We start from the raw sequence: 631 nt of genomic DNA, 5'->3' as shown, positions 1-631 counted from the left end.
ACCGGTCCTCGCCCGTCCAAGCAGAGCGAGTCACTTATTTTCTTGTATTATTTCTGTAACTTGTTCAGACTTTCACTGCTAATCGCCATTATCCTCCCGTATTCAGCTTTTCTTTTTTCTTTTTTTTTTGGCGAGGCGACCCTTGGTTGACCTCACAGGTTGCAAGGACTTTGTCAGCTTACAATCCCTTATTTTTTTATTTTTTGCGCCTACGGCACCTGGTCTTCCTAGGTGGTCTCCCATCCAAGTACTCACCAGGCCCGACCCTGCTTAGCTTCCGAGATCAGACGGGACCCGGCGTGTTCAGGGTGGCGTGGCCGTAGACTGAATTCAACTTTTCAATCAGTCTTTTTTTCCTAATAAAATAATACTCATTTGCAAAACATAATGACTATAAACAGAAGGGAAAATCATTTAATCCCAATATTAATATTCTAGAACATATATATCTTTCTAGCTGTAAGTATATGTTGAAAAAAATTAGAATGGGATTATGCGCTACAGATAACTTTGCCCGGTGCTCTTTATGTCGGTCTGTGTGGCACACGCGTTTCGGCCTCATATAACCCCCGGCAGCACGATTCACGCAGCTTTGGTGCTTCATCCGGGTTATCTAACTGATCCCCAGTGA

The 631-nt window shown here is 43.6% G+C and overlaps 1 non-coding gene across 1 annotated transcript; it reads right to left on the bottom strand.

The window, feature by feature from the left end:
* Window positions 1-206: 206 nt before the first annotated feature.
* Window positions 207-325, bottom strand: LOC111742303. Its single transcript, XR_002781259.1, has one exon. It is a non-coding gene; the product is annotated as a 5S ribosomal RNA (ribosomal RNA).
* Between the last annotated feature and the right edge of the window lie 306 nt (window positions 326-631).

The sequence above is a fragment of the Pteropus vampyrus genome, unplaced genomic scaffold (assembly GCF_000151845.1).
Source record: "Pteropus vampyrus isolate Shadow unplaced genomic scaffold, Pvam_2.0 Scaffold90, whole genome shotgun sequence".
Taxonomy (NCBI): Eukaryota; Metazoa; Chordata; class Mammalia; order Chiroptera; family Pteropodidae; genus Pteropus; species Pteropus vampyrus.
The sequence above is the reverse complement of the archived record's forward strand: the minus strand, read 5'-3'. Positions and strand labels throughout refer to the sequence as shown.